Genomic DNA, 12,053 nt, shown 5'->3' with positions numbered 1-12,053 from the left:
CCCCTAACTTTAGTCCTGGATACTAAGAAGTAAGGGCTGGTGAAGCCTTTTTAATGTTTCTCCCAGCACCTTGAACTAGCTGCTACCAAATCTTAATCCTCTGCTCATCCCTGTGAAGCTAACTTCAACCACTACTTATCTTCTCATTTTCTCCAAACCATTACTAAATAATATAGCCCTAGGGATTTCCATTTTATGTTGCTACTAAATGAACTATGGTGTCGCCATTAGCATATGGGTTGTAGATATATATATATGTGTATATATATATATATATATATATATATATGTATATATATACAGCTTTATACACAACTATAGTGTTTTGATTAGATATGATACATTTAGCATGGTATATTAAGTTTTTAAGTAAAGAACACCTTTATCTAACCATTATCGATGCACACTACAGTGACCAATATATACATAACCACAGAGACAAACTCTTAAATAGTTTTTAGTGTTGAAAATAAAGTAGCTTCTTGTGGCTCATTAAATTGCTGTGTGCTATTGAAAATGTGTTATAAAGCTTTTTTTTCTAATTACATTGAAAGCAATAAAGAAAGCATATTATCATTTCATTGCTAAGCGCTGCCAAAATATAATCGTCAAAGAGATAGCCTGTGTGAGCTGTTAAAAACAACTATTTGGAAGTAGATGTGGTCTGCGAATTTCATTTGGAACATTTGAATATTCAGAGGATTCATATGAAAACAATTATATTTCTGTACATTGAGGTATATGATCGGTTCATTAAATTCCCACGCCTCCCAGTTAACAGAGCAAACTACTATTAGCCTTGAGCTATAAGCAATTTACGATTAGTACCTCACCTTTAAATTTATATTCTTATTGGAATCATGAAATCTGTGCTTGACTTAATTTGACTCTTGTAATGATCTTAGCACTAAAGGCCCTGACCCTCCCTGTACATGAATGCCGTTATCGGCACAAGGCTCAACCACTGTGCAGGGAGGGCAACATGAACAACTGTCGTATGCTTCTATAATGTTTTAGCAAGTCAAAAAGTTCATTGGCTGATTGCTGGCCCCATTAAAGAAGAACTTTCGTGCAGCACAACTTATCCCCTATCCAAAGGATAGGGGATAAATGTCGGATTGTGGGGAGGTTTGACTGCTGGGACCCCCCACAATCTCCTGCACGGGACCTCAGCTCTCCCAGAAACTGGGCGTGATGGCCCCCCGCATGAAGCAGTGGCCGTCATACCCTCTCCATGTATCTCTATTGGAGAGCCGGAGATACAATGTTCGGCTATCTCCGGCTCTCCCATAAAGATACATGGAGGGGGCGTGTAAGCCACTGCTTTGTGCGGGGGTCCACATGCTCCATTCCTGAGGAGAGCCGGAGTCCCATGCAGGAGATCACAGGGGTCCCAGCGGTCAGACCCCCCCCCACCAATCTAAAACTTCCCCTTGGATAGGAGGATACATTTGTTTGGCACGACAGTTCTCCTTTTAACATAGAAACATGGAAACATAGAATGTGGCAGCAGATAAGAACCATGTGCCCATGTAGTCTTCCCAATATTCTGAATACATCCCTAGCCCTATTTTATATGAAGGATAGCCTTATGCCTATCCAATGCATGCTTAAACTCCTTTACTTCATCTCGAGGAAGGCAATTCCAAGCATCCACTACTTTCTCAGTAAACTAATACTTCCTGATATTACTACATAAACCTCTGCCCTTAAATCCTCTTGTCATAATCAACCTGTTCGGCCAATAATCTCTTCATGTGATGGGGCCCTAAGATGTTGTATGAGGAGTTTTATACAAAATGTTGTATTGTTGTACTGGGTCAAAAGTTCTGATTTTGATAGTCATGTGTTCCTTAAAACATACATCTCTATTTCTTGGTTGATATTTTCACCTCTAGAACCTATCTGATAGATGGTTGTCAATTGTCTATTTAACATTTCCCTCCTACTAAAATAACAACTGCATGAAAAACATTTTCATTGAATTGTACTGCTCTGTTCTCAAGCAACACCTAGGCAATTCCTAGGTACGGCTATGGGTACGCCCATCTCTTGTGCGTTCGCCAATATTTATCTAGCCATATTTGAACGTAACTATGTCTTCACAACATCCAACCCACATAGAAGACATAATAAAACATTTCTCTGCTTTGTAGATGACATCTTTGGGGTGTGGGATGGGACAGAGGGGGAATTCAACAATTTTGTGAAGTATTTGAATTACATTAATACCATGAATATGACATTCCCTTCGGTATTTGGTAGGGATTCTTTGGAATTCCTGGATGTGAGGATTGATATCATAGACAATACGATTGTCACATCAGGTTTCACCAGGAATTCCCTCCTCCATTATGCCTGCTCCCATCCCACACACACAAAGAATAGCATCCCGGTAAGCCAATTAATCTGTATAAAACGGATAAACAACCCACATCAAAGATACATGGAACAAGCCGCAGAATAAAAAATGAGATTGTTACAAAGAGGTTACCCACCTGAAGTCCTAAAGTCAGCCCGAGACAGCTCGATTAAATCCTGAGGGAAGAACTGTTAAAAAAAAAAAAAAGACAAAATCAGCCTAGGTTCCCATTTAAAAACACCCCTATGAACGATACAATTAAGCATGCTATCTTAAAAAATTGGTATATGGTCCATCAAGATACCGATCTGGAAAAAAAACACTAAGTCCAACCCAATGGTGACTTTTAGAAAAAATACCACCATACGTGACTACATACTTTAGAAAAAATAAAAATAAAACCTGGTCTGGCCTGAAGAAGTGCTTTGGAGCGCAATGGTCCGTCGCCAACTCCATACCCCTGTGTCTTGTCACCCTGCTCCCCTGAATGTTTCACCCCATTTTGCCTGTTGAGCAATAAAGAAGCACCTGAATAAAACCCGGGGGTCTTCCGCTTCATTCTTCTTTATATATTATTCCACTGTCTGACTACCTGCGTAATAGTACCTAAAGGGGACCTCCAGCAGCTTCTAGGGGCCGTGCAAGTCCAGCACCTGAGTGCAATCATCTAACGCTAGTCTAGTGGTGCCAAGTGCTTCCATGTTGAGATTTGTAAACTACTTCTATTAAAAAATCTTAATTCTTCAGTACTTATCAGCTGCTGTATGTTCCACAGGAAGTTGAGTTGTTTTTTTCAGTCTGACCACAATGCTCTCTGCTGACATCTCTGTCCATGTAAGGAACTCTCCGGAGGAGGAGAGGTTTGCTATGGGGATGTGCTCCTACTCTGAACAGTTCCTGACACGGACAGACTGAAAAGAACAACTCACCTTCCTATGGAGCATACAGCAGCTAATAAGTACTGTAAAGATTAAAGGGGTACTCCGGTGAAAACCTTTTTTCTTTTAAATCAACTGGTGGCAGAAAGTTAAACATATTTGTAAATTACTTCTATTAAAAAATCTTAATCCTTCGTGTACTTATTAGCTGCTGAATACTACAAAGGAAATTCTTTTCTTTTTGGAATGCTCTCTGATGACATCACGACCAGTTCTCTCTGCTGACGTTATTATAATAATAATAATAATGCTTTATTTATTGTTGTCCTTAGTGGACTTGAACCCAAGTCTCCAGCACTGCAAGGCAGCAGTGCTAACCACTGAGCCACCATGCTGCCCTTAGCATACATCTGCTATGCATGGTTGCTAAAATGGACAGAGATGTCAGCAGAGAGCACTGTGTCCGTGATGTCATCAGTGTTCCAAAAAGAAAGGAATTTCCTCTGTAGCATTCAGCAGCCAATAAGTACTGGAAGGATTAAGATTTTTTAATAGAAGTAATTTACAAATGTGTAATAGAAGTAATTTACAAATGGTAACTTTCTGCCACCAGTTGATTTAAAAGAAAAAAGGTTTTCACCGGAGTACCCCTTTAACTCCTTCACGCAAAATGACGGGTATACCCGTCATAGGATGCCGCGCCTTGTGACGGGTATACCCGTCATTTACATACTTGCTGCTGCTGCTGCATCCCGCGGCTTGAACTTTTCACCTCCGGTTGTCTCCGGCAGGTGAGAAGTTCTGCCTAATGACCAGGGACCACTCAGAGGTGGTCCTGGTCCAGTATCATTGTGACTGGTCTGGGAAGGGACCTATCACAATGTATCCAAGATCTGACACAGTAACTCCCGCTCCGATGTAAAATGTAAAATTGTAAAATTTAAAATTTTTGGGAAACCAAGCGTTTCAGGTAAAATATTTTTTTTTTACATATGCCAAAGTCGTGAAACCCCTGTGGGGTATAAAGGTTCACTTTACCCCTTGTTACATTCCCCTAGGGGTCTCGTTTCCAAAATATAATGCCACGTGGGGTTTTTGTTGCTGTCCTGGCACCATAGGGGCTTCCTAAATGCGGCATGCCCCCAGAGCAAAATTTGCTTCCAAAAAGCCAAATTTGACTCCTTCTCTTCTGAGACCTGTAGTGCGCCAGCAGAGCACTTTTCACCCCCATATGGGGTGTTTTCTGAATCGGGAGAAATTAAGCTTCAAATTTTTTGGGGGGATTTCTGCTTTAAAGCTTTATAAAAATGGAAAATTTGGGGGAAACCAAGCATTTTAGGTAACATTTTTTTTTTTTTTACATTTGCAAAAGTCATGAAACACCTGTGGGGTATTAAGGCTCATTTTAATTCCTTGATACATTGCTCAAGGGGTCTAGTTTCCAAAATGCTATGCCATGTGTTTTTTTTTTTGTTGCTGTTTTGGCACCCTAGGGGCTTCCTAAAGGTGACATGTCCCCCAAAAACCATTTCAGAAAAATGTGGTCCAAAATCCCCTTGTCGCTCCTTCCCTTCTGAGCCCTCTAATGCGCCCGCCGAACAATTTACATAGACATATGAGGTATGTGCTTACTCGAGAGAAATTGGGCTACAAATACAAGTATACATTTTCTCCTTTTACCCCTTGCAAAAATTCTAAAATTGGGTCTACAAGAACATGCGAGTGTAAAAAATGAAGATTTAGAATTTTCTCCTTCACTTTGCTGTTATTCCTGCAAAACACCTAAAGGGTTAAAACACTGACTGAATGTCATTTTGAATACTTTGGGAGGTGTAGTTTTTATAATGGGGTCATTTATGGGGTATTTCTAATATGAAGACCCTTCAAATCCACTTCAAAACTGAACTGGTACCTGAAAAATATCGAGTTTGAAAATTTTGTGAAAAATGTAAAAATTGCTGCTGAACTTTGAAGTCCTCTGGTATCTTCCAAAAGTACAAACACGTCAATTTTATGATGCAAACATAAAGTAGACATATTTTATATGTGAACCAAAAAAAATATTTTGAATATCCAGCTTCCTTACAAGCAGAGAGCTTCAAAGTTAGAAAAATGCAAAATTTTCTTTTTTTTCATCAAATTTGGGGATTTTTCACCAAGAAAGGAAGCAAGTTACCACAAAATGTTACCACTATGTTAAAGTAGAATATGTCAAGAAAAAACAATCTCGGAATCAGAATGATAAGTAAAAGCATTCCAGAGTTATTAATGTTTAAAGTGACAGTGGTCAGATCTGCGTCCTTAAAGGGGTATTCCAGGCAAAAACTTTTTTTTATATATCAACTGGCTCCGGAAAGTTAAACAGATTTGTAAATTACTTCTATTAAAAAATCTTAATCCTTCCAATAGTTAATAGCTTCTGAAGTTGAGTAGCTGTTTTCTGTCTAACTGCTTTCTGATGACTCACGTCCCGGGAGCTGTCCAGCTCCTATGGGGATATTCTCCCATCATGCAAGGGATATTCTCCCATCATGCACAGCTCCCGGGACGTGACATCATCATTGAGCAGTTAGACAGAAAACTTCAGAAGCTAATAACTATTGGAAGGATTAAGATTTTTTAATAGAAGTAATTTACAAATCTATTTAACTTTCCAGAGCCAGTTGATATATAAAAAAAAGTTTTTGCCTGGAATACCCCTTTAAGGTGAAAATGAGCTGTGTCCTTAAGGGGTTAAGATATTTTAACCCCTTAAAGACCAAGGGCGTACAGGTACACCTTTGCTCCCTGGTACTTAAGGACCAAGGGCGTACCTGTACGCCCGTGGGAATTTCGGTCCCTGCTGCGCGCTGGGCGGGGACCGGACCGGGGTGACTGCTGATATCAATCAACAGGCACCCCGTGCCAATGCCCAGGGGGGTCATCAGACCCCCCATACAGGCGATCGCCGAAAATCGCAAGTGAATTCACACTTGCGATTTTCGGCTATTCCAGTGATGCGGGTCACGTGTGACCCGCTGACCCGGAGATACAAGGTGATCGGGGGTGTAGGATACACCCCTATCACCCTCTGTATCTATGGGGAGGTGGCGATTTCGTCACCCCCCCAGAATCACTGCTATTGGCCGGCCAATAGCAGCCGGCAGAAGAGGGGTTAGCGGCCCCTTCTCGCGGCTCTGCTTGCTCCCTGAGTTCATTCAGCGGCCAGAGCTGCGAGAAGGAGCCAGGGACAGAGCCCCTCACATCGGAGCCCCTCACAGAGGAAGACCCCCCTTAGAGCAGGGAGAGAATAAAGCCCCAGGGACAGGTAGGGTTAACCAGTAAAATAAAGTTAAAACAAAAGGGTAACAAAAAGTTTAAAAAAAAATTCCCCCCCTGACCCCCTAATAGGACCTAAAGGGTCCGCCACAATTTTTTTTAGTGTGACCCAGGCCCTATTAGGGATTCAGGGCGCTGCATTTGGCCATTTTTTTTTTTTTTTGGCCGCAGCGCTTTTTTCCCCCCCATACAATTAGTTACACCACGGGTTCCGGAGTTTGTTGGCGACTCCGGAATCCGGATTGACAATTCTGGATTCACTGAAATTGACTATTTCAGTTATTTTTTCAGTGACAGTTTTGTCAATCACATGGTGGAGCAGACGAATCTGTACGCCAGGCAGTTCATCGCAGTTCATCGCCCACCACCCTGATTCTGTTTTGTCCAGGCCCAATGAATGGTACACCATTGATGCAGCAGAGATGAAGACATTTTGGGGCCTCTTGCTGCATATGGGCCTGGTCAAAAAACCAAGTGTCAGACAGTACTGGAGAGGGGACATCCTCTACCAGACCCTGCTTTACAGTATGGTCATGGCACGGAGGCAGTTCGAGGCCATTCGGAAATGCCTGCATTAGGCAGATAATGCGGCATGTCCGCCCCGAGGTGATCCTGCCCATGACCGGCTTTACAAAGTGAGGCCGGTCATCGATCACTTTGGGGCCAAATTTTTGGAGGCCTACGTACCCCTCAGGGAGCTCTCGGTTGATGAGTCTCTTATCAGTTTAAAGGGGAGACTCATCTTCCGCCAGTATATTCCCTCGAAGCGGGCGCGGTATGGCGTGAAGCTCTATAAACTTTGTGAGAGTAGTTTAGAGTGTATGAGGGACGAGATTCCCGTATTGAACCCCCAGATTGTTCCCCCACTCTGGGTGTTAGCGGGAAAATCGTTTGGGAGCTTGTGCACCCTTTGCTGGATAAGGGTTACCACGTGTACGTGGACAACTTTTATACCAGCATCCCTCTGTTCACATCCCTTGCCGCCAGATCCATGTCCGCTTGTGGGACCGTGCGGAAAAACCAGAGAGGCCTCCCTCTAAATTTTCTGCAGACACCTATGCCGAAGGGTGAGTCCCGTGCCCTTACCCATGAAAACCTGTTGCTGGTCAGGTATAAGGATAAGACGGATGTCCTTATGCTGACCACTATTCATGGTAACGGCAGCTCACCTGTCCCTGTGCGAGGTACCGCGGGACCGGTCCTCAAGCCCGATTGTATTCTGGACTACAATCGGTATATGGGGGGAGTTGATCTTTCTGATCAAGTCCTCAAGCCATACATGGCCATGCGGAAAACCCTGATATGGTACAAAAAAGTTGCGGTCTACTTGGTACAGGTTGCCATGTACAACGCTTTTGTACTGTCCCAGTACGCTGGCAACACAGGGACATTCCTTCAGTTCCAAGAAGAAGTCCTAAAGGTCCTGATTTTTGGCGACCGGGAAAGAGCAGGCCGGACTTCCCAAGGAACTGGAGTTATAGGTGCCAGGATCGTCCCAGGCCAACACTTTCCAGGTGAGGTCCCCCACACTGGAAAGAAGGGACGATCCCAGAAAAAATGCAGAGTGTGTAACAGGAGGGGGATTCGGAAGGACACCACCACTCATTGCGACACTTGCCCCGATCATCCGGGCCTCTGCATTAAAAACTGCTTCAGGGAGTATCACACTTCCATGCAGTACTAAATTTTCCCTTTTCATTTTAATTTTCCATAATTTGACCCCAATGTACCAAGCCCAGAGTACATTCCAAATTTTAACACCATAAAACCACTATATTGCCCAAAAAAAACTAATCTAAATAAAAAAAAACTGATAAGACCTCTGGGGGTATTTTTTTTCTCTGGGTCATGGGTCACTGAGTCACTATCATCGGGGACTTTTTTTGTTGCCTCAAATGCGCAGCGCTCTCTCTCCACCTGAGCGGGGTGCACATTTGAGGCAACAGGTTAGGGACGGCCACACACGTCACATTCCCTGAATGATGATTCAGAGCATAGGGTTTGGGGCGGGCATATTTTTTTAGTTTTGGCTATGCTCTGGGTCATCATTCTGGGAACATAACCTGTTTCATAATTTTATGTCCCACTGTACCCCATTTTAGTTATTCAGTGTACCCCAGTTATTTACCCCATGTAATGCCCCTTGAGGGGGGCTCCATAGGCCGCAACGCAGAAGCTCAAGGTCCCTGAATGCGACCTGCACCTCTCAGACCAGTGTGCAAACTGTTTACGTCCAGACTTGAGGTATGTCCTTACTCCAAAGAAATGTATTTACAAACTTACGGTGACATTTTCTCCTTTTACCACTTGTGAAAATGAAAAATTTGGGGTAACCCCAGCATTTTAGTGTAAAAAAATCAAATTTTTCATTTTCACATCCCACTTCATAAATATTTATCAAACACCTGTGGGGTGTTAAGACTCACTGTACCCCTTGTTATGTTCCTTGAGGGATGTAGTTTCCGAAATAGTATGCCATGTGGTTTTTATTTTTTGCTGTCCTGGCACCATAGGGGCTTCCTAAATGTGACATGCCCCCCGAGCACAATTTGCTCTCAAAAAGCCAAATATGACTCCTTCTCTTCTGAGCATTGTAGTTCGCCTGTAGTGCACTTCAGGTCAACCTATGGGGTACCTCCATACTCAGAAGAGATGGGGTTACAAATTTTGGGGGGTATTTTATTAACCCTTGCAAAAATGTGAAATTTGGGGGGAAACACACATTTTAGTGAAAAAATAATAATTTTTTTTTTACATATGCAAAAGTCGTGAAACCCCTGTGGGGTATTAAGGCGCATTTTATTCCTTGTTATGTTCCTCAAGGGGTCTAGTTTCCAAAATGGTATGCTATGTGGTTTTTTTTTTTTTTTTGCTGTTCTGGCACCATAGGGGCTTCCTAAATGCGACATGCCCCCCAAGCAAAATTTGCTCTCAAAAAGACAAATATGACTCCTTCTCTTCTGAGCATTGTAGTTCGCCCGTAGTGCACTTCAGGTCAACTTATGGGGTACCTAAATGGGGCTTCCTAAATGCAACATGCCCCCCAAAAACCATTTCAGAAAAACGTACTCTCCAAAATCCCCTTGTCGCTCGTTCCCTTCTGAGCCCTCTACTGCGCCCGACGAACAAGTTACATAGACATATGAGGTATGTGCTTACTCGAGAGAAATTGGGCTACAAATAAGAGTATACATTTTCTCCTTTTACCCCTTGTAAAAATTCTAAAATTGGGTCTACAAGAACATGCAAGTGTAAAAAATGAAGATTGTGAATTTTCTCCTTCACTTTGCTGCTATTCCTGTGAAACACCTAAAGGGTTAAAACGCTGACTGAATGTCATTTTGAATACTTTGGGGGTGCAGTTTTTATAATGGGGTCATTTATGGGGTATTTCTAATATGAAGACCCTTCAAATGCACTTCAAACCTGAACTGGTCCCTGAAAAAATAGTGAGTTTGAAAATTTTGTGAAAAATTGGAAAATTGCTGCTGAACTTTGAAGCCCTCTGGTGTCTTGGAAAAGTAAAAACTTGTCAATTTTATGATGCAAACATAAAGTAGACATATTGGAAATGTGGATAAAAAAAATTATTTGGAATATCCATTTTCCTTACAAGCAGAGAGCTTCAAAGTTAGAAAAATGCAAAATTTTCAATTTTTTCATCAAATTTTGGGATTTTTCACCAAGAAAGGATGCAAGTTACCACAAAAATTTACCACCATGTTAAAGTAGAATATGTCACGAAAAAACAATCCCAGAATCAGAATGGTAAGTAAAAGCATTCCAGAGTTATTAATGTTTAAAGTGACAGTGGTCAGATGTTCAAAAAACACTCTGGTCCTAAGGTGTAAAATGGCCTGGTCCTTAAGGGGTTAAATAGAAGTAATTTACAAATTTGTTTAACTTTCTGGAACCAGTTGATTTGAAAGAAAATGTTTTTTTCCACCGGAATACCCTTTAAGAAAGGAGAGATAAGGGCTAAAGAGCTATTCTTCAAACTAGCTTCTCTGACAAACTTTATTTAGCAGGATACTGCAGAGGCTTTAGAACAGAAAGTAAACACAATTTTTAGAACAACCTATAGAGAAAGTACATATTTTTGGACCAATAATAAGTGCAGTGCTAGAATAAAAAAAATCTAGTGTCAGTAGCTTTTAAAGGAACCTAAAAATGCATGAAAAACTTATATAGGAGATAGTGTTTTTCAGTCTGTCAGATTTTCTTCAGGTTTCTAAAGCAAATAGTCTTGTAGAAATCTTGTTTACTGAATTATAAATTTATGCTGTCACAATAAAGTAGATTTGCTTGTACATGTGAAGCTGGATCTGAACTTTGGTGGTATATATCATATGCATTTTTTTCAGACAGGTGGAAACGACAAATAATTGTACAGTATTTGCGCTAGCAGCAGCCTGTATGTTGGCTGAGGCTTTATAAATGCCCCCCTTTGTACCCTCATTGTAGAAATTCTGAAGATAACAGAGGGGTTAATCTTCTACTTATTTGTATTATTTTGGCTGGTAAATCGCTCAGGATACAGCTCTTAGCCAAGAAGGTAGGGCTTAACAATTTCTGTATAAACAAGGCAGAGGGAGAGGCTACTACTACAGCCAGTTATCCAGCTGTTAGACACAATACAAAGTGAAAGAGGGAGAGATAGAGATTTATTTATCAGCTTTAATTGCAATATACAACAAAATAAGATAGAGATTAAGAGAGAAAACATAAAAAAACACATACTTCCTTTCTGCTGTTCTCCTACAGTCGACCCTGACACACAGTGTTGTCCAGCCACTTATTGGCAAAGCAGGCGATACACATGGTGATCCCAAACACAAGACGGGCTGTGCGAAGGGACTGGCTAAGAGAGAGCAGCAGTGATGGCGGAGCAAGAAAGGTAGGTATATGTGTTTATGTATATGTGTATATGGTCATTATCGGCATATCAGCAAGGTAATTCCAAAATCGTGAATATCAGCCGATAATATCGGCCAAACCGATAATCGGTCGATCTCTAATAGACAGACCCCTGTTTATAATATTCAGGGACTCTATAGTGACAGGCACTGTTCCCCAGGACTGGCGCATGGCAAATGTGGTGCCAATATTTAAAAAAGGGGTCAAAAGGTGACCCCGGGAATCATAGACCTGTTAGTTTAAAGGGGTACTCCGGCGCTTAGACATCTTATCCCCTATCCAAAGGATAGGGGATAAGATGCCTGATCGCGGGGGTCCCGCCGCTGGGGACCCCTGTGATCTTGCACACCGCACCCTGTTAAAATCAGTCCCCGAAGCGTGTTCGCTCCGGGTCTGATTACTGTCGATCACGGGGCCGGAGCATTGTGACATCATGGCTCCGCCCCCGTGTGACATCATGCTCCTCCCCCTCAATGCAAGCCTATGGGAGGGGGCATGTTCAGTACTGGGCATCAGTGTACAAGAAAGATATAGTGGAGGTGGAGAGGGTTCAAAGACGGGCAACCAGAGTAATACGG

The 12,053-nt window shown here is 42.1% G+C and overlaps 1 protein-coding gene across 7 annotated transcripts in view; it reads right to left on the bottom strand.

Annotated features, from left to right (window-relative positions):
* The window catches only part of TMEM150C (transmembrane protein 150C), a 225,095-nt gene that overhangs the window by 141,676 nt on the left and 71,366 nt on the right, over nt 1–12,053 (bottom strand). For all 7 annotated transcript variants that reach the window (XM_056568919.1, XM_056568914.1, XM_056568916.1 and 4 more), the window contains exon 2: nt 2,499–2,550. The gene's annotated coding sequence lies outside the window, so the exon portion shown is untranslated. The remainder of the gene's footprint in view (nt 1–2,498; nt 2,551–12,053) is intronic.

This window comes from Hyla sarda, chromosome 1 (genome assembly GCF_029499605.1).
Source record: "Hyla sarda isolate aHylSar1 chromosome 1, aHylSar1.hap1, whole genome shotgun sequence".
Lineage (NCBI taxonomy): Eukaryota > Metazoa > Chordata > Amphibia > Anura > Hylidae > Hyla > Hyla sarda.
This window is presented reverse-complemented; position numbering and strand designations above follow the sequence as displayed.